Source organism: Cnephaeus nilssonii (genome assembly GCF_951640355.1).
Source record: "Cnephaeus nilssonii genome assembly, chromosome: 10".
Classification (NCBI taxonomy): domain Eukaryota; kingdom Metazoa; phylum Chordata; class Mammalia; order Chiroptera; family Vespertilionidae; genus Cnephaeus; species Cnephaeus nilssonii.
The window spans coordinates 77,327,183-77,349,339 of NC_137081.1; the positions used below are offsets into that span (position 1 = coordinate 77,327,183).

At 47.8% G+C, this 22,157-nt stretch overlaps 1 protein-coding gene across 4 annotated transcripts in view; it reads right to left on the reverse strand.

Moving 5' to 3' along the window:
• MGAT5 (alpha-1,6-mannosylglycoprotein 6-beta-N-acetylglucosaminyltransferase) overlaps nucleotides 1-22,157 on the reverse strand; it is a 383,255-nt gene that overhangs the window by 286,170 nt on the left and 74,928 nt on the right. For all 4 annotated transcript variants that reach the window (XM_079783063.1, XM_079783061.1, XM_079783064.1 and 1 more), the window contains one exon: nucleotides 17,121-17,200. The gene's annotated coding sequence lies outside the window, so the exon portion shown is untranslated. The remainder of the gene's footprint in view (nucleotides 1-17,120; nucleotides 17,201-22,157) is intronic.

A 22,157-nucleotide genomic window follows, 5' to 3' on the forward strand; every position in this document is an offset into this window, starting at 1 on the left:
GGGCAGTTGTGGGCGATCAGGCAAGCAGGGGAGGGCAGTTGGGAGGGACCAGGCCTGCAAGAGAGGGCAGTTGTGGGCGATCAGGCCAGCAGGGGAGGGCAGTTGGGAGAGACCAGGCTTGCAAGGGAGGGCAGTTGGGGGTGATCAAGCCTGCAGGGGAGGGAAGTTAGGGGTGACCAAGCCAGCAGAGGAGGGAAGTTGGGGACAACCAGGCCTGCAGGGAAGGGTATTTGGGAGGGACCCATGCCTGCAGGAGAGAGCAGTTGGGAGGCGATCAAGCCTGCAGGGGAGGGCAGTTAGGGGTGACCAGGCCTGCAGAGGAGGGAAGTTAGGGGCAAACAGGCTGGCAGGGAGTGGTTAGGGGGTGATCAGGCTGGCAGGCAGAAGCGGTTAGGGGCAATCAGGAAGGCAGGCAGGCGAGCAGTTGGGAGCCAGCAGTCCTGAATTATGAGAGGGCAGTCAAACATCCCTCAAGGGGTCCCAGATTGGAGAGGGTGCAGGCTGGGCTGAGGGGACCCCCCCCCCCCCGCCAATGCATGAATTTCGTGCACCGGGCCTCTAGTAAGTCTATAAGCTCTGCCTCCAATATCTACCCCAAATATGACTATATGTCACCATCCCCACTCTATCCCAATCCAAAGTCCCCTCACCTCCCACCAGATGCCGGCAATCAGTTCCCAGCTCCTGCTCACCTTCACCTCCAACCAGCCTTCACCCTCCACAGGGCAGCTGGCTGCCTTTCTAAAGTAAAATCAGATGTCTCTCCCAGGGGCTTCCAGCTATAGTCAAACTCCACACTTGACCATGAGCTACTTAATTGGCCACTTGACTCTCAACCTTTCATCCTTTCTCTTCCTTATTTACTGGTGTGAACCCGAGAAGGAACATACCTGGTGTTAGGAGCTCCCTGTGGTTAACTGGCCTCAAATTCATAATGAGCGTCTAGCACCACTGGTGGAAGAGGCCTCTCAGGCACACTCTACGCTGCATTTCAGGGAAAAGCAGAGACTGGGCTGTCTCCTGCACTGCCTTCCAGCCATCTGAGTGGACCTTATAGAGGAGTTCCTGGAATCCTATTTCCAACCACCTCAGATGGTACCTGGGTACTAGGCCACAGAACCCCTCATTATTATCTTGTTTCCCACATACTATCAACTATCACTGTACTATCCAATACCCACCAATATAAAATAAGTATGTGTTTCTCCATTTTGCTTTTTATCCAATCCTAGAGATTTCCCAGCTTTGCTTTATCCCTCCTCCTTTATCTACCACCAATGGATTTCGTACAAGCCTCCTTACATCTGACTGTAATGTGTAAAATAAGCTGCAAAACTGCCATTCTCTGGAGCATTTTCTCAATCCACTGAGATTTTGCTTCCAATCACATCCTCAAAATTTTGGCTCAAATAAACTCCTATAAAACATTTCTACAGGCTGGATATTCTTTCATTGACAAAAGAAAAGACATCAAGATCTCCATCCTGGGGGTCCTGTGCTTCACTCTCCCTCTCCTGGCTTCTCTGCTCCCTTGCTCCCCCCTCCCCTCTTCCCCACCATTCTCTACCAACCAGCTGGCTCCCTAACCTCCATCTGTACTGCTTCTGCTCCTTCACAGAGCTCGGGCTGGCAAAGGCTCTTGCTTAACCCCAGGGCATCACACCACTTGCTAATGACCACATTTCCTTTTAAGTGTCTCACTAGCCTGGAAAGAAGAGGACACAGTAAAAACAAGGGCACTCAGGCAGAAATTAGGCTTCCTACTATGGAGATGAAGAAATCCTAACAACAACAGGAAGACAAAGTGCATCCCACTCATTCTCCTTTAAAAGATGAGTACTGACCCAAGACCCTCTCGAACAGTGGGAGGATGTCAAGCACAACAGATGGAGGGAATCTCAAGGACACGTGAAATGAGTGCTGGCATGAATGAAAATGGAGCTTAGGAGGGAAGAGAATCTCATGTAAACAACATGATTACATGCTTGATTAAGATAAATTAAGTGGTGAAAGGACATGTTGATCCTTTAACTGCCTGTACCAGGGCTGGCTCTTAGAATGCTTCCTCTTGGCCCGAGTACAGCCCATTGTGTGCCAGGTGGTGAATGTGCTAGAGGGCGTTACTCATACTAGATCTGGTGCCCACAACACACCTCACTTTTCAGGTGAAAAATAATGTTATGCTCAGAAAGGTGCAGGCTGATACATGAAGCATGGCACACAGAGTGAGAGCCCAGGGCCCAGGAACCCTTTAGGGGCCATGAAAATGCTTTCATTCTTTTAAAATCAGAAGGAAAAAAGAAATACGACCCACTCCGGACACAGTCAGAAAATATAATTTTCATTATTTTTTAAAGAGAGGAAGGGGTCTACTAACCCCAAGTGCCTGGGCTCACGGACACAAGCAGCAAAGAACAGACAGATAGAGTCCAGGTCAGCCCCTGCCCTTCTCCAGAGCACCACTAGCCTCTCGTGAGTTCACCCCTTGTGAAACCCTGGTGTCTCTAGATTTTTAGAATGCCTCCAGCACCAGACATTTTTGAAAATTCATTTTTTTTAAATGCTAGAATCGTAAAGCCAGAAATGTCCCTTAGAGGACCCAAAATCTGATCACTGCTCCAGAGCCTGATCCTTAGCTCACTTGTTAGACCAATTGTTCTGAGTAAATGTTAACTTAAGAGGCTCTGAGTGCTCCCTATTTCCAGAACACCCCATGGAGAGCACTCAAAGTGAATAAAGACTGAGTTTTAAGTAGTGTATCTCAATGGTGGTCCCTGGGCCCACTAACTGCATTGGAAGGACCTTGGACACTCATCAAAAATGCAAATTCCAGCCCGGCCAGCGTGGCTCAATGGTTAAGTGTTGACCTATGAACCAGGAGATAATGGTTGGATACCGTACGATTCCCAGTCAGGGCACATGCCACGGTTGCAGGCTCAATCCCCAGTGTGGGGTGTGCGGGAGCAGCTGATCAATGATTAGCTCTCATTATTGATGTTTCTACCTTTCTCCCCATCTCTCATCCTCTCTGAAATCAATAAAAATCCTATATAATAAAAGCCTAATATGCTAAGTGTTGGTCGTCCTGTCAGCTGTTCAACCAAAGTTTAATATGCTAATGATATGCTAAGGCCACTCAACCGCTTGCTATGACATGCACTGACCACCAGGGGCAGACGCTCCAACTGGTAGGTTAGCTTGCTGCTGGGGTCCAGCTGATCAGGACTGAGCGAGACTGCCAGACATGCCCTGGAGTCCTCTCACGATCCCTCCCTGGCTGGCCAACCTCCCGCATCCCTCCCCGGCTCTGATGGTGCACCGGTGGGATCCCTCAGCATGGCCTGCACCCTCTGGCAATCTGGAACCCCTCGGGGGATGTCAGAGAGCTGGTTTCAGCCCAATTCCGCAGGCCAGGCCAAGAGACCCCACAGGTGCACATTTTCATGCACCAAGCCTCTAGTGTGTGTGTGTGTGTGTGTGTATGTATGTATGTGTGTGTGTGTGTATGTGTGTGTATATATATATATATATATATATACACAAATTCCAGAGCCCAGGGATACCTCTGAGCTGCAGTACTGGAGGCCAGGAATCTGCCTTCTAAGCACACCCAGGGAGTCTGCCCTGCAATGTGATTAGGACCCACTGGTCAGGACTACAGGAGATGGCAAACTGCTTTTCAATTAGTTTTAAAATATTCTGAATTTTCCCAAAATGTATCTATCATATACAACAAGCCAAGAAAATACTTTGTTTTGTTCTGAACTTTTACCCCAAGGAATTAAATATTTTTTTAAAAACTGTTTCACTGATGACAAAGTCACTTCTGGATGAGTCACCAATCAACTCTGTGTTTGGAGTTGTGGCATGTGTAGGTGATTTTACCAATAGACCCAAGGATCTATGTGACTACTTCATTTTGTCCTCTCAGTACGGTAGGGCCTAAGCATTTAGATAGTGAAATATCTGTCTGATCATGCATTCTTTTCATTTCTCTTTACATTAATTAGGAAACTGAATTATTTTTGTTCTTGTTTTTGAAACTGTGTATGCTGGGCAATTATATTATCTACAACTTGCATTCAGGATGCAGAGAACATTATAAAATAATTGCTATAAAAGAAGGCAGTGGGCCTTACAGGATTAAATTTGACAACAAAAAATCGCTAGTAAAACTACTCTGAAATTTTGCTAATCTCACAAGTATGGGGGAGTCCCTAACACCTCATGGTTTCCCACCTACCCACTCACTCACATACAAAACAGAAAAAGGGTAAATAAAAGTGAGCTGGGCTCTACAGGCTGGCAACCAGAGGCACACCTATCCAGGCAGGTGCTGAGTCCTGGGCCAGCTATAAGGTAGAGGCGGAACATTAGAACCATAAACCTAAAAGTCTGGCCAGTGGTTACTGGGGCAGGAAGCAGGGGGTGGCAGAGAAAAGGAACATAGAAGGGAGTTACTAGCAAGTCCAAGCTCAGGTGAGTTTCAAAGGTACTTAAGGAGGAGGAGGAGGAAGGGGAGGAGGAGAATGTTATGAAACCAGTTGCATGTATTCATTAGGGTCAATCAACTATTGTATTAATAATCATAGAAGGCAAATAATTAACTTAGCAAACTGAGGCAGCTATACGAGCATGGAGCACTTTAAGCCTGAGTGGTAATTAGCTGCCCTGGAAGGACGGACAATCACTGTTCTCATATTAATAAAAAAAGGAGAAGCAGGCACTTGGTATGGGGAGCATGGCCTCCTGAGCCGTATGTCAGGCAGATAAAGAGGCTAACACCTGGCAGCCACCAAGGCCATCTCAGAAAACCATTCCGTTTTCTCATTAGCATGGTGCAGCTGTTACTTCACTCACAACAACACCCCCCATGGGGGATCTGACAACCACAGGTCACTCTGAAGGTGGAAGGAGAAAAAGATCCAAAGACAAATCATAAGAACTATTTCACCCTGACGGAGTCGTCCCAGGTCCACAGCCAAGGCAGAAGATGGTGACTTCTTCCCCAAGGGGCCTCCCGAGGCCTCAAGGGGCATGTGACTGTCTACTCTTCCCCCTCTCTCCTCCATCATCCCATCTTTTCTCATATTTGCTGGTTCCCTAATATAAGAGACTATGAAAAGGAAGAGGCTTTTCAAATAGAGGAGACAGAAAAAAATAATCTGCTTCTTATGGCCAAAGCATAGAGAGGACTACATACCCCACTCCCACTCCACCAGCGCAGAGAGAAGACATCCCTTCTTCCGTGCTCCACTGGCCCCAGGACCTCCTTTACATGATTACCTAACATGTTGCTGCACCTACTGGTCCACAGGCCCACCTGCCTCAACCATATCAAACAGGCCATGACAGGTCTGAGATATCTCCCCTTCCGAAACAGCACCAGAGTGAGCAGGTCTATAATGAAGGCAGTTGAACAAATAAACACAACAGACAAGCTCCTCAAAACTGAAGTGTAAATTCACTTTTTTCATTTGTGTTTGAAATCCAAAGTAGCTTATAGAAAGTCCAGGCACCATCGTAGTTCCAAGACCATGGATATGCATTTTATTATGCCACATAACCCATGCCCTTTAAGTCTACGAGGCCTGGGAATAACTTACAGGGACAGTAAAAGAGATAGAAAACTCGAGGCAGAGCCCCAAATGGAAAAGGAGCAGGGACAAGAGGGGACAGAAAGAGGGCAACAATGATTCCCTCTAGGCATCCTTCCTTCAATTTCCCTTTTATCCCACCTCACTAGCAAGAGTCAAGAAGGGGTATTAGTTCATGGCAACACAGGACAAGATAGAATACAGGAAGGCAGAGGGGCCGAAACTTTCCTTCCACAACACCTCCCACAGCTTCTGTTGCTGCAGATCAGGACCTAGATTGTGAGGGAAGAATCCACTAAGGCCGGGAGGGTGGCATGGTGGGTCATTTCTAGGAAAGAAATAGAATTTATAACCTGGCCCTTGGATCTCCAGTGTCCACATTCGAGTAGGTAACCCAGAATTTCCACATTGAGGCCAATGACACAGGCTTTCTGGGGCTGTCCTCTTTATGCCAATGACTTCCCATTACAATAAAGGGAAACTCAAAACGCCTTACTCTGGTTACATGCAGACTATCATGATCTGGCCTTCTGCTACCTCACCAGCCTCACTGCATCCCACTCTTCCACGCCCCCAAAGATGCCAGTTTCACCCTCACCTGTGGCACAAGGTCTTTGAGCATCTTTGTGTGTTCTTTCTCCCCTGCCTGGGAAATTCATCCTTGGCTGACTCAGTTTGCCCCTGATCATTTTAGAAAACACATGCTCCCCTTTAACTTTCCCTTTCCAAAAAAAAAAAACTTTCCCTTTCCTTCGTAGGTACATAACTATCTGAATTTATAATATTCATTTATTTACCACTAGAGGCCCGGTGCACTGATTCAAGCAAGGGTGAGGTCCCTCGGCCTGACCTGCAGGGATTGGCCAAAGCCGGCAGCCCTACATCCCCCAAAGGATGTAGTATTGCTCAAAGTGGCAGGTGGCCGGGGAGGAGCCCAAGCCCAGGCAGGGCACCATGTCAGGCCCCACTGCACCTGCCCCCACCACCATTTGGGAGGCTGGCTGCCGCTCCACTGCAGTCTCCATGCCCATCCTAGGGTGATACCAGCACGCCCATGATCAAGGAGCAGCTGCAGGCTTGTGCCCAGTCAGTCCAGATGCCAGTCCCGATCCTGGTCCCAGTCCAGATGGGGGAGGGGCGTGCAGGGGGAGTGTTTGAGGGAGAGGCTCGTGCCACCACAGCAATGCTTGCCAGCCATGAGCCCGGCATCTGGCACCCATTGTTCAGCTGAGCAGGCTTAAAGTGCTCCCACTGTGGGAGCACACAGACCACCAGGGGGCAGCTCCTGCATTGAGCTTCTGCCCCCTGGTGGTCAGTACACATCATAGCTACCCGTCGACCAGTTGAGCAGTCAAATGGTCAACCGGTTGCTTAGGCTTTTATATATATAGATAGTATAAGCCCCATGAGAGCAGAGCACACACCTGTTCTGCTCACTACTGCATCCTTGGAGATGAAAACAGCACCTAGTACATGGCACATGCTCAAATGGTCTTTAAATGAGTGAAGAAGTGGAGAAAAGCTAATGGCTAAGAGGTGATACAAAGGCACTTGATCTATACCAACTTGGGAATATCTGATTACATTTAGAAGGTGAAGGACAAAGAGTAGCTAAACAAAGAAAAGAAGAAAAAGTGACCAGGGCACCACCAACTGGCAGTGACTGCCATGGTCCATGAAGACCTGTGTCATTGCAAGGCCAGCATCACTGCAGGGACCAGGGACATTTCCAGAGAGCCAATGCCCGGGACCGCCACACAGCTCTGTCTAAAGCATTTGGGCTGAATGTGAAGGCCATGTTCCCTGGACAGAAAATCTGCTAAAACCTTTCAAGCACGACTGTCAGCAGTGTCCTGACCAAGGTCAGCCATCTACTTATTTCTGGAAGAATTCCTCACAGTTAGGACTTTCTCAGCCTTGACTGGGGGATGGGAGAGTCAGCTAAAATAGTTCTCGTCATCCAAATAAAAGACATTGCTATCTGCGAAGGATTACATAGTCGATTCTTAAGTTCAAAAAAGTTGACCTTCATTCATTTCAAAGAAGAAACAGAAGGAAAACAAGTCCTTAGGTGTTCTGGAAACATACTTCCGTCAATGGCTGCAAGAGTCTAGTTGTGCATGCAGTGTTATTTCTGTCAGACCACTGAACACTCAAGCTCCTTGCGGGCAAGGACCTGGTCAATCCTGCCACCTGCTCCACCTCTGAATAGAGCACCCAGTCAGTACCCAATCGATACTCTTCCCTCAAACACCAGCAGTACTGATGAGTACAACAGAGACAAGCCCTATGCAGAGGCATTTCCCAAGCAAAGGATTTCTGGGCATCTTTCCCAAAGTTGCAAGTCTAAATAATAAGGGAAGAGAAGAAAAAGAAAAAGATTCCAGGTCAGCCCTAAGGAAAAAAATCCCCAGTAACTACAGGACAAAACCACGGAAGGAATATTTTAGAAATCAACAAGTTGGGGAAAATTACAGAACAATGACATCAAAGAGTTGTTGGAACAGCATGCAGAACAGGGTAAAAATTCATTACGTTTTTCCAAACAGAAATTTAATGCTCCATCCCACACTGTGAGTGGAAGAATGAAGTACAGGCTTTAGAAAAATAAAACAGAGCAAGCAAACAAAATGCAGCTGCAACCAGCAGCTAGCCTGACAGTCCATAGGTGGCAGGAAGGACAAAGTGGCTTTCAGTCAACAGCTAGTCCCACAGTTTTTCCCACTTTGCCCTGACTTCCTCCAAGTTCTAGCCCCTTTCCGCCAGATTGTGTATCATGGGATCCACAAGCCCTGAGTCCTATCGGAAAGCCCCCTGCCCTCCTCCTGGACCTGGAGGATGGAGGCAGGGCATGCAATTAGGAACCGGAACTCAGTACTCTTAGGATATAATCAAATTATGTGCAAAAGATTTCCCTGAGAAGCACTGGCTCAGCATAACGACTCCAGCATGTAGTTTAATGTTTACTTGAAAATCTATCACCAATTTTGGAAGATATGAAAGAATTTAATTTCTCTGAAACAACACACACACATTTTCTGGCGTGCTAATTTTTACCATCTGTTAACCAAAATGTTTTAAGACGACTTAATATGCCATGAGGATACATTTTAAGGGAGTCAAGGAGCTTCGTACAAATACCATTCATCTGAAAATAAACTTTTGTCTCTTTCATACTTACTGAGTGGCAGAAACAGCCCAGCGCCTAGCATTTACAAGCAAAGCTATAACATAAATCCCTCAATGGAAGGAAATGTGGTACAGTCAATAAGTAGTAAGAGAATGGTTACAATGCGGCGGTTCCCAAACCTGGCCCACAATCAAGCCCACGTGGAGGAGGCGTTCCACAAACGTCCATTTCTGGGCACCCCCCTGAGAATCAGCTTTCGCTGGTCTGCAGGAACACACACATCTCACCTCGCCCCTCCTCCAGATGATGTGGATCAAGAGGCAGGTTTGGGAGCAGCTGCTACAAGCAGCTCAAGGGCAGGTGGACTATGATCACCCACACCAACAGAACAGCAGGTGCACAAGCTTCTTTGTACTGAAATACCCCAGAGGTCTTATTAACTCACCTCCCTGGAGAGAGTCCAGATGGCCCAAGATTCCAAGCCTCACATCCGCTGGACTCCAGCACACCTCTGGGCACTCCTGCCACTTGCCTGGCAGGACTAAGACTGCCAGGTCAGAATGTGAGAATGCCTAGAGCTGGGCAGACACGAGAGCAAGAAGGGTGTGTGCCCAGCAGTGCATCTGTACTGACCACGCTGGGGAGGCTCCAGGAGGGAGCCTGAAGTGGCTGACAGGCTCAGAGAGCCTGAAGAAGCAGACAGAGATAATAACATGTTTTATTCTTCAGCAAAAATAATTTGGAGAGAGTGGGCTGTGGCCACCCTTGGCTGGTCAGGGTTTAAAGAACCTTTCATTTCCAGTTACCAAGGCTTCAGCTAAGGATGACAAGGTCCAGATGAGGCTGTGTCAGGCTAGTGCTCCCCATGCCCCTCCCCTTCTCCCACAATCAGAAGGGGAGCCCAACATCAGCATCCCCTGCAGCCAGGGGCAATGCATCAAACCCTGCCCATGCATACCTTCTGGTCATCATCTCCCATGCCTTCCTCCCATCGTCTTCCTCCCTTATCCATACAACAGAGACCAAAACTGCAGAAGGGAGAGTGATCCCATGGAAGGAGCCTGGGCCCCTGGGGCTTGAGCAGAACAAAATGCCATTCTAGCAGATTTTAACGTAACAGAAAATAACTGTGTCTTCTTTAAGTCACTATTGTTTTGGGTTTCTGTTAGAGCAGCTGCATACGCAGTCTAATAACAGGAATTTCTTTTCTACATGGAATAAGGTAAGTATCCCTTCAAACTTCCCTTTTCCTTCTCCGCCCAACAATAGGGTAGACACCACCATCTTCAATGCCAAAGGTCAGCGAGTTGTATCAGGGGTACAAAGACCTCCCTTTAATCCCAAGCCTCAGGTTTTAGGAGCTAGACCACCTGAAAACACAGGCTTTCCTCTTCCAGCCATCAATGCCCCAATCTACCTTTTGAAGGGAATTTTCTACCAATAATTACCATGGAAATTATTCACACTTCTGGAGCAAGTCTAGCATTACTTCCCCAATACTATTACTTTTCCCTCTGCCTGGAAGCCCTTCCTGACCTGAAAAATTCCTCATCATAGCCAAGTTCAAATGTCAAAATGTCCCAACTCCCAAGGGTTTGGAGGACTTTTAAAAAATAGTTTGAAGTATACTAGGATATATATGCCTGCTACCTTTGAGTCTGCTTGGTTCTTGTTGGCAAGAACTGCTTGCTCTTCTTTCCCATACCTGACCTCCCACCCCTTCTGCCCTCCACTACATGCATCTCAGGACCTGGCACAGCAAGAAAGCAGCAGACATGTGGTGAGCTAATGAATGAAATTGTTGAATTAACTGTGCTATCTTGTGAGTAAATGGTTTAAAATTCAAAGGCAGAGCCCATGACTTAAGGTAATCTCCTTGTAAATCCAATAAACACAAATATTCTCCTTAAACTATTTCGCCTTACTTAGTCTGTGAAGATAGGAGACACCCCTTTTTAAAAGAGCTAAAGATCCTTGATGCTTACAAGCATCAACCACCATTTATTAGGAGTTGCATTTAGTAGAAAAACAATTTTGCACCCAATAGGAAAACAATTAACTAGGGCATTATGAAATCTGAGCTGTCATGTTTTCGAAATGATCCTTTTGCTTTGAAAACAAATCCTACATTGAATCAAAAAGAAAACACATATACATTAAACAATGTTTTAAGAAGTTCCCTTAGATACCATACAGATTTTTTTTAACCTCAAGAGCTGAAGACGAAAATAAAACTATACATACATACCTCATGCTACCTAAGCACCAGAAGCAACAACCTAAAACCTTCTCTTTTCAGAGATAAGGGAAAGCATCTTCTTTGAACTACCAAAGCTAGATCATGGGTCATAATTCCCATGCACAAAGCCAATCTAGACAAAGTCTGTGTTCAAGAAAATTTCCACTTCTGCTAATTGCATAGAGCTTGGCACAGGAACTGAACAAATGTCTAACAAAAAGTTAAAGAACAATGTAGATCAATGAGTAAATTTGACTGTCAAAGGAGACCATGTCTAGAGTACTAATCAGGAGCCTAAGGGGAGCTGCCTTGAATGATAAACTGAGAAAAAGTTATTTTTAATTCCACGAGAATCATTGTAACTCTTTACCCTGGAATTCTATCAAAATCAAGCAAGCCATACTTATTCTTAAAACCCAGCATTTTAAAAGTAGAGGGGCCTATAAGACCATTTATTCTGGATGCCCAGATATAGTGACTGACTTGCTGGAGAGCTCAAGCCAGTGACAGGTACAGCGAAGCCTAGACTCCCCAGTCCTCTAAGAACTAACCCAGGGTCCTTGCCAGCTGGGAACAGAGAATAAAGTTTGCTCCATAACACCAGCTACACAAATAAAACCAGCCTGGGAACGGAGATCCTCCAGCCCAGTCCTCTCCTCACCAACCCCGACACCCCAGGTCTCAAATATAACAAAGATTATAGACATTAAAGGGCTCTAGGCAAACTTTCCAATGGGATTCACTTAAGGTAGGAGGCACGAGGAATTCAGAAATGAATGAGGCTAAAGGAAACCCATTCCACAAGGAGCTTATTGTAAGTGACGGGAACAGAGACGATAGATATGCGATCCTATCTAATAATAGAGTAATATGCAAATTAACCACCACTCCGAGACAAAAATGGCGGCGCCCATGGCCACAAGATGGCGGCACCCAGTCCTCTCAGGCCCACCGAAGTCCCCCAGTCCCAGAGAGGGCTACCGCTGAGAGCAGGCAGCATGCGACCGGGGCTGTTGGCCTGGGAGGGTCCCGAATACCCCTGGCTGATCTGCTCCCAGCCTCGGCCCTAGCTGTTGGCCTGGAGGGCTGCCGCCGCTTCCTCTCCCCACCCCCCTCCCCACATCGCTCCCAGCCGCAACCTGGCCGTAGCCTGGGAGACTGCGAACAACCCCTGTGTGATCTACTCCCAGCCGAGACCGGGGCAGTGGCCTGGGAGAAGGAACCCCCCAACCCCGTGTGATCTTCGACCTGGGTAGTGGCCTGGGAGGCCGCACCTACCGCCCCCCACACAATCTGCACCCAGCTGCGACCAGGGCATTGGCTTGGGAGGCTGCGTGCACCCCCGCCCCCCAATCTGCTCCCAGCCGCGACCCGGGCAGTGGCCTGGGAGACAGCGCACACACCCCCGCGTGATCTCCCAGCCGCGACCTGGATAGTGGCCTGGGAGGCCGCGCGTACCTCCCCCCACCTCCCCCCGCACAATCTGTACCCAGCTGCAACTGGGGCATTGGCTTGGGAGGCTGCACGCACCTCCCCGCCCCCCCCCCCCCCCGAATCTGCTCCCAGCCGCAACCCGGGCAGTGGCCTGGGAGACGGCGCACACCCCCCGCGTGATCTTCTCCCAGCCGAAACCTGGGCAGTGGCCTGGGAGACAGCGCACACCCCCTGCGTGATCTGCTCCCAGCTGAGACCAGGGCAGTGGCCTGGGAGAAGGCACACCCCCCTCCGGCGTGATCTCCCAGCCGTGACCCGGGCAGTGGCCTGGGAGATGGCCCGCACCCCGGGCGTGATCTGCTCACAGCTGAGACCCAGGCAGTGGCCTGGGAGATGGCAGACACCCCCACATGATCTGCTCCCAGCTGAGACCCAGGTCCCAGCTGGGAGCAGATCGTGGGGGTGGGGGGAGGTGCACACAGTCTCCCAGGCCACTGCCCAGGTCGCGGCTGGGAGCAGGGGAGCGCATTTGGGGGTGACCGGGCTTTCAGGGGAGGGCAGTTGGGGATGATCAGGCTGGCAGGAGAACAGTCAGGCATAGATCAGGCTGGCAGGGGAGTGGTTAGGGGGTGATCAGGCTGGCAGGCAGAAGCAGTTAGGGGTAATCAGGCAGGCAGGCGAGCAGTTGGGAGCCAGCAGTCCCAGATTGTGTAAGGGATGTCTGACTGCCTGTTTAAAAACATCCCCCGAGGGGTCCCAGATTGGAAAGGGTGCAGGATGAGCTGAGGGACACCCACCACCAGTGCATGAATTTCATTCACCGGGCCTCTAGTATAAAATAAAACCCTAATATGCAAATCGACCAAACGGCAGAATGATCAATCGCTGTGATGCACACTGAACATTAGCGGGCACACGATGAATGCAGGAGCTGCCCCCTGGTGGTCAGTGCATGCCAACAAGGGGAGCACAGCTCAGTCAGTAGCCAGGCTCATGGCTAGCGAGTGCAGCGGCTGGGGCAGGAGCCTCTCCTGCCTCGGCTGCAGGTGGACAGTAAGGAGCAAGGGGTCCCGGACTGTGAGAGGGATCCAGGACTGCAAGAGGGATGTCTGACTGCTGGCTTCTAGCAGTCGGCCATCCCCCAAGGGGTCCCGGACTGAGAGGGGGCGCAGGCTGGGCTGAGGCACCCTCTCCCCCCAACTCCTCCGCACTGGGCCTCTACTTAATTATAAAACAACTAGAGGCCTAGTGCATGAATTCGTGCATGGGTGGGGTCCCTTGGCTGGCCAGCGATTAGAGTCAATCGGGGCAGTCTCACCCAGTCCCAATCGGGGCGATCAGGGCTGGCCGGCTGGGGGCAGTTGGCGGGGCAGGGAGGGGCCGCGGGAGGTTGGCCGGCAGAGGGAGGTTGGCTGTGGGAGCACACTGACCACCAGGGGGCAGCTCCTGTGTTAAGCGTCTGCCCCCTGGTGGTCAGTGTGCATCATAGCTACCAGCAGGTCATCTGGTCATCCAGTCGTCTGGTCGTAACAGTTGCTTAAGCTTTTATATATATAGATGTGCTACAACCCATACTGGAGATAAGAACAGGGTATTATGGGACATTTCTGACTCCATGATTAAAATGTTTGGATCTTTCTTCCCTCTAATTTCTAGGGTAACTTCTAGAAAATTATAATCTAACATTAAGTGGATAATAAAGTAAGAATTGTTACACACAATTCCCAGACAATAAAAATACTGTTTTAGAACCTCTAAAAAGAGAAATTCTTCTCCAAAACAGGAAATTCATACTTAAAAATCTATTCTAAGTCAACTTTAAAACCGCCGAGGGTGCCGAAACCAGTTTGGCTCAGTGGATAGAGCGTCGGCCTGAGGACTGAAAGGTCCCAGGTTCAATTCCGGTCAAGGGCATGTACCTTGGTTGCGGGCACATCCCCAGTGGGGAGTGTGCAGGAGGCAGCTGATCGATGTTTCTCTCTCATCGATGTTTCTAACTCTCTATCCTTCTCCCTTCCGCTCTGTAAAAAATCAATAAAATATATATTTTTTTAAAAAACCGTCGAGGGTGTTATATCTATTGAAATTAAAAAGGACTCAATTCTAGTACAGTACCTGCTAATTCAGATTCACGTCACCCTTTTGGGTGGGTGGGAAATGGAACCACGTTGGTATGGAGATCTGAAGGAATCCCAATTGTTGACAGGAACACCCCAAAGGGTGTTCAGTCCTAGAAGTTGACAACCTCCAGTATGTGTAACACCAATGCCACTGTGCTCTGGGGACATTTGAGATCAGAGACAATGAATATAAAATAGATATGTGACCTTCACAGCCACTAATAAAATACTGCTGGACCTTAAGGGCCTGAGCAACCCTTCGGGTCATGGAGAAAACACTCCTGGATTTTGGTAAAATAGCTCCCAACTTCAACTCTTTATTGCCTGAGGTTCTTGTGGTAGCAGGGACCATCTGAACCACAATACCAGTATCAAGGAGAGGCATCAATGCTCACAGTACACAGTCCACCAGGGTCTTAACCAGAGCAGAAAGTGAGGGCAGATTAGGAACGCTCCTATCTCTACAAAGGCCCGAAAGGAGGCAGGATGTCAGAACCTGCTTTAATGATTAGAGCACAACATATTCTCCATACATAGCCCAAGGGATCTGCACCTCCAGGGAAAGAGAAAGAATTTATGATGGCAGGACCAACACAACCTGTGAAATGAATTGATTAGATTGATTCAAACATTTATTATTACGGCACAGCACCCAGACATCTTCCTTCAAGATTTGAGTGACTACTGAGCCGATGGCGTTAATATTCTACTATCTGCCTGCTTGTTGCTGCTCAAGGTTGTAGCAACAATGAGCGGCCCAGAATCCTGGGAACATCATGTCAGAATTGGTATTTCAGTCACGAGCCCCATTTTTTCTGGCCTCATTCACAGGAATACCTGCATACATTCTGCTCCACTTCAGGCAGAAGTAGAACTTTATTTTAAAGCTACCATTAGAGACAGCTCTAAGATGAAATTTACTTTTCCCAGAAGTTGGCACAACATATGTTTACTTAGGGAGACATAGCTAAACAACACTAGCAATAAAACTAATCCAACCCATTGGAAATTATTCCCAAGAGACAGTGTCACCTCTTCCTCCTTCCTAAAATCCAAAGGGGCGGGGGGGGGGGGGGGGGGAGGGGGCGGGAGAGGAACAAATGCAAATTGCCACTGGCAGAGAGTTTCATGTCTGAGTGAACTGAACGATTCAAGAGCAACTCAAGGTTTGCAGCAAATCCCTATTCATTAACCCAGTAGGAGGTGCGCGGCCATCTGGCACCCACGTCCAGTGGAAGATGTATTGCTTAGGATCAATTCTGAACAGCAAGCAAGTTTATTTTTACCCATTTCACATTTTATGCACAAAACTACAAGGACATAAATGTCTGCATGAGGCATGCCAGGGATACTTAACAACACTCAAAAATGGGATCCAGCCGAAGTCAGCTTTCATCACACTCGATTAAACAACGCCCTTCCAACTTTCAGGAACCCCAGTAAACCCGCGCCCTCCCCCACTCCGTGTCTCAGCTAGAAAATCTTAAGAAACCACTGCACTCTGAGTATGTAAGGGAGGGGAGACTGCCCTGCATCCACTGATGCCAACAGACTTGGGGAATGGAGCGAAGGGTTCACATTCAAGTTCAGGCCCTGGAGTCTGGCTGGGCAGAGGGCTCCAGTGCACCATAGCCTGGGCACAAGGTCAGCGGATCAGTGGGTGCCGGGAACCCACTCTGCAGAATTCTTCCTCTGTGGCCTTCATTCTTAAAACTTCACATAGCCAACCAGAATCTTCTTTTTCCAAGTGAAGTTACTGCCTTTTTCTCTAATAAGAAACATATTTGCTGGATGCCAAAAATTTACTCAAGGCCAAATAACCAGAAAAATCAAAGAATTTTTAAAAATCATTTATCATTCCACCATCTATATATATTTACTGGTAAATATGTACAGATAAAATCATATATATATATAATTTTTTAAAATAATTTTATATATATACACACACACACACATATAAAACATGTATATCACAAAATATTATACTTGCTTTCTTATAGCCTGCTTTCATATCTTAACACATTTTAAACACTTTCCCATGAGAATATTTTTTATCACAATGTAAAAGTTAAACAGTACCCCATTGCCAGTACATATCATATCTTACTTACATAATCTCATAGTATTAGGCATGTATGCTTTTCTCTCAATTTTTCTATATTAAAAAATAACATAACAATAAACTCTCTTTCACTCCTACCTTTGCAATTTCAGATATTTCCTTAGAATGAAGGAAATACCAGATCACATAAAAGGATTTTTAGGCTTTTGACATAGTAATATTCCCACATTTTCTTTCAGAAAACATATACCAATTTGTACTCCCCACTAGCAAGGTGTAAGAATGCCCATATGCCCTATGCTCTCACCAAAGTTTCTATTATCTATATATTATTGTCCCTTTAAAAAATTATTTGCCAATCAGATAGGTGCAAATGGCTACTGCTAATAGAAATCACAACCACAACATTTAGCAGGCACTTACTAAACACCAGGCATTGTTCTAAATGATTCACAAGTCTGAAGCAGTGCTGTATTCATAACCCCACTGTATGATGGGGATGAGGAGGCAAAGGAAGGTGAGGTAATTTGCCCACCTGGTCACTGGAGGAGCTGGAGTTTGAACCCAGGTAATCTGGTTTCAGAGTCTAGATGATGCAACCACATGGGAAACTACCTGGAAGAATGAGAGGAAGGGAGAAGATTAACATCTGGCAGAGGGATCAAGGGAACTATAGGCTATCAATCACACCCACCTTTATTCACACTTTCAGCATCACCATTTGTGGGGTAGTCCCATCAGTGATGAACACAGACTCTGTTCTAGCACACCAAGTTGGAAAGTAGACTAACTTCCCATTGGCACGCTCATCAAAAAGTGACCTGGGTTTATTACTTTGGCGTGCAACTATTTGCCTGATCACACTAATCACAGAAAAGGGCATATTTGTCTTCTGGTGTAAAAAAAGGATTTGGGATCCAACAATTCCACTTCTGGGTATGTACCCCGAAGAACTGAAAGTAAGGACTAAAACATAACTGCACACCAAGTTCACGGAAGCATTATTTGCAACTAGAGGCCCGGTGCACGAAATTCATGCATGGGTGCAGCACCTAGGCCAGGCTGGTAATTGAAGCATGAGTGTCTGGCGTGGAAGGGCTGGTCCCAGCTGACCTCTGGGCCCTGGGCAGCACCTGGGCCCCCAGGCCTCCACGCAACCCCCTCCGCCTGGGTGTCATCAGGCCCCCACCCGGCTCCCTCAGCACCTGGGAGCCGGGTGGCAGCCCCACTCCCCGCCGCTGCCACTGGTCGCCATCTGCGGGGCGATCAGCAGGGCGGTTGGGCCCCCGCCTGGCTCCCTCAGCTGGTCACCATCTGCGGGGCAATCAGGCCCCACTCGCACCCACCTTGGCCTGGCGCCACCAGCTCACCTGATCCACCATCCTACCATGGTCCCGCTTTCGTCGGGGCCCATTGGGGCCAGCAGCGCCTCCACTGCCACCCACTGCCAGCGCCGCATTGCCAACACCCACCATGTTCTGCGCTGCCTCCTGGTGGTCAGCACACATCATAACAAGCGGTCGAACTCCCAGTTGAACTCCCAGTCGAAGGGACAATTTGCATATTAGGCTTTCATAACCGAAGGTGAAAGCAACCCAAATGTCCATCAACAGATAAATGGACAAACAATATGTGGTGTACACATACAATGGAATATTACTCAGCCTTAAAAAGAAAGAGTATTCTGTCACATGCTACAACATGGATGTACCTTAAAGATATTATGCTAGAGACTAAAGGACAAATATTGTGTAACTTTATGTATGTGAGGTACTGGAAGAGGCAGCCACAGACAAAAGGAAGAGTGGTGGCTGCCAGGGCCTGAGGTGAATGGGAGTCATTGTTCAAAGGGGCCGGCTGGGAAAATAAAAAGGTTCTGGAGTTGGACGGTGGTGATGGCTGCACAGCAATGTGAATATACTTAATGTCACTGAACTATACACTTAAAATGGTTAAAACAATAAATGTTATATTATATCTATCTTACAATGAAAAAAAGTGATTTGGAAGCAAAGGGCTTATTTTGAGCTTTGTATCTAGTTAATGTGCTTCAGCCACTTAAGCCCTAATCAGATAAGCCCTTCTGGTTAATGCTATGGAACAGAGGTTGGGGGGCAGGATACAAATGCTTAAAGAAAAGATGAAAAAGCCTCTGGAAATACTCAATCTTTAATTGCTAGGACCAACTTATACTGTGATGTTCACATTAGTGAGCAGCCTGGGATACAGAGAATCAAAGAGATGGACTATAAAGACCACACTACTGCAGGAATCAAAGAACAAATGGTGAAATCCGGTGGGCATTCACTAATGATCACTGAGAATAGCAAAGACAGCCACAGGAAAAGTCTCACCACAAGCCTGCAAATCACCAGACCACAAGCATTCAGTGGTCAAGAACACAGGATGCAAAAAGACTGACTGCCCATCCACAAGCCAGCACCCATGTCCACCCACAGCTGGGGTGCACTTGTGGAGGATACCTCTGGGAGCCAGAAAGACAGCTATGATCAGTCAGTAATTCACTGCATTCACACAGCATCACCCCAGTCACTGCTCTTCTTAAAAGACATATTTTTGAAAGATTCAAATTTAAAAATGCTGACTTTGCGACTTATTTAATAAAAGGTCACTATAAAATCCCAAAAGACAGCTTAATCACTAGGAGACTATATAAAGCTGTTCTAAAGAAAGAGAAGCTGGAGCTATCAAGACTAATTGCATGTTACTGCCTCATCGTAACTCCAACCTGACACCAGACCAGAGCGAGGATACCAAGACAAGAGCTGGGCTGCCTCCCAGGCCACTATCTTGTACCTTGCTATCTGGAATATAATCCTCTATTGTGTGACAAAAAATTTTGACTGGTGCTTGTCCTTGGTTCCTAAAAGGGAGACTAAAACCCTGGAAATTCTCATGTAACAGAAGTGTCATTGTTATTCATGAGCCCCTGAGTGACACCTGAGTTTATGCTAAGAGATGAGAAGACTCAGATTGGGGACTGATCACCAGAAAGACCAGCCATTGATCAGAGGGTTGGGGCTTGGAGCCAGCCCAGTCTTAGGGAGAGGAGAGGGCTGGAGATCGAGTTCCACCACATGGCCAATGATTCAATCAATCACACCCACGTAATAAAACCCAGTGAAAACTCTGGACACTGAGCGTTATGGAGCTTCGTAATTGGTGAATACAATGTTGTAGGAAGGTGACGCACCCTAAATCCCACAGGGAGAGGGCGTGGAAGCCCAGCACTGAGAGCCCTCTCAGACCTCACCCTCTGTGTCTCTTCATTTAGATGGTCCCGATTTATATCCTTTAAAATAAAACTGTAACCATAAGTGTAACACATTTCTGAGTCCTGTGAGTCATTCTAATGAGTTATCGGACCTGAGACAATCATGGGAACCCCTGGATTTGTAGTCAGTCAGTCAGTCAGTCAGAAGTGACAGAGGCCTGAGAACACCACTTGCAGTCTTGTTGAGGACTGCACCCTTTAACTTATGGGATCCACAAAACCCCAGATGGTTAGCATTAGAATCAGATGCAGTACACCACCTGGTGTCAGAATACTCCCCACACATACATTTCAAGTTGACTCAATACCCACTGGCTCAATACCCAGGTCCAAATAACATAACTTTTATCTGCCTAAATTCACACCAACTGCTAATGACAACAAAATTTTCCCTATCCTATCTAATAAAGAGGTAATATGCAAATTGACCATCACACCATAACAAGATGGCTGCACCCACAGCAGAGGCAGGGATTCCGTAACACAAGATGGCAGCAAACACAGCAGAGGCTGAGTTCCTGTAAGGAGCCTTATGGAGCAATCAGCAGGGACCTGAGGCTGCGTGGCGCTGGGCCGGGGCAGGGGACCTGAGGCTGCACCCCCTGCCTGGTAGGGCTTGACAGGGGACCTCATGCCGTGCCCCCCACCCTGGCGTCAGGCCGGGGAACCTCAGGATGTGCCCCCCACCCCGGTGCCAGGCTGGGGGACCTCAGGCCGCGCCCCCCACCCGGTAGGGCTCGACGAGGGACCTCAGGTGGCACCCCCCGCCAGGTGGAGCTTGATGGGGGACCTCAAGGCGTCCCCCGCCACGGTGCCAGGCTGGGGGACCTCAGGCCGCATCCCCCGCCCCAGCACCGGGCCAGGGGACCTCAGGCCACACCCTCCACCCCGGCGCTGGGCCGGGGGACCTGAGGCTGCTCCCCCCACCCGGCAGGACTTGACGGAGGACCTGAGGCTGTGCCCCCCACCCAGCGCTGGGCCGGAGGACCTGAGGCTGCACCCCCACCCGGCGCCAGGCCAGGGCACCTGAGGTTGCACCCCCTGCCCGACAGGGCTTGATGGGGGTGGGGCCAGCCAGGTCTGGGTCTCGCGCAATTTCGAGGCGTGGGTGGGCGGGGACTTGACTCTGGGCCCTGTCACGCTCCCCAGACTCTGATAAGAGGAAGATTTTCATATACATTTTACTAATTTTCTTTCATCTCTGACACTTCTATTATAGAGAAAAGGCAAATAGCAATATTAACATATTTCCTCTAATTAATTCCCTTTTAATGTTGCACCGGGCCACTAGTTCAATAATAGCTGAAATGTTTTGAGTAATTGCTATTCCAGACATTGTTCTAAGACCTTCTAAATGTATTAACTCAATCCTTAAAGCAACTTATAGGGTAGATACTGTTATTATCCCCATTTTATAGTTGAGAGCACTAAGGTACAGTGAGGGTAAGGAATTTGCCCAAGGCCACATAGGAGAGGCTCCCTTAGGCATGAATCTAGAGGAAAAGCAGTGACTGCTGGCTGCCCACACCTCCGAGGGACCCCGGTCACTGCTCTTCTCCATCCCCACTTGCTCTCACTCTCCATTCTTGGAGTGGCCACATGCTTGTTTCCCTGGGGAAGAATATGTGCTTTCCGATGACAGAATCACCAACTTTGTAACTTGGAAAAACTAACTTTGAGAACACAGATAGAACTGGGGGAGATTAACTACTTCCCTGAATGTCTTTTCCAACAAAACACAAATCAACAGAAGGATGGCATTAGATGTAAATGAAAGTGATGACTTTCACTGAAACAAATCAATAGATTCAAAATTGTTCCTTTCCCTTATCATTGCCTTTACCACAAGCAAAACCTCTCCATAACTGACACAAATATCTTCCTCCTATTATTTAAACTCTAAAGTGTTAAATACTTCTTCACTTTTATGAAATTAGTATTACAGTGTGATGTTTTCAGTGTTTAGTACTGCATTTGTGCCAGCTGTGGCAATTTTTCAAATAGAAATTATGTAATCGGGGCATCAGCTGGTTGTCCTTCCATTTCACGCACTCTTCATAAATATTTTTAGCTTCTAGGCCAAGCATGTCAAGCTCGTGGCCCGCATGCGGCCCACAACAAATATTTTTGCGACCCAGCCAATATAACGGTATGTAAGAAACATTTTAATAAAAATTTTGTAACTTAATTTACAATATCCTGTTATACATAATTATTAATAACGAACTACAACGTTCGCTAATTACTGATTACTATAATTGTGTTTCATTCATTTCC